The sequence below is a fragment of the Vigna radiata genome, chromosome 10, assembly GCF_000741045.1.
Source record: "Vigna radiata var. radiata cultivar VC1973A chromosome 10, Vradiata_ver6, whole genome shotgun sequence".
Lineage (NCBI taxonomy): Eukaryota > Viridiplantae > Streptophyta > Magnoliopsida > Fabales > Fabaceae > Vigna > Vigna radiata.
In genome coordinates, this window is record NC_028360.1 from 1,877,232 (window position 1) to 1,877,609 (window position 378).

A 378-nucleotide genomic window follows, 5' to 3' on the forward strand; every position below is an offset into this window, starting at 1 on the left:
TTCATCTGGCAATTTCAAATTTCAAAAGCCCAGTTTCACCTGGCAATCTCAAAATTTCAAAAAAAAACCCAGTTCATCTGGCAATTTCAAATTTCAAAAGCCTAGTTTCACCTGGCCCCTAAGCCCAGTTTTGTCTGGCACCCAAAGCCCAGCTCGCCTGGCACCTCAAGCTCAAGTTTTTCTTTTTATTTCGGCCATCTGTAAGAAAATGGTCGAATCCGGCAATCATCATTCATATCTAGGGTTAGTACGCCCTCCACGAGGTTGGTACACCTCATATCATTCATCCATAGTGTTGGTACACCCTCCACGAGGTTCGTCACCTCATATCATTCATCCATAGGGTTTGTACACCCTCCACGAGGTTCGTACACCTCA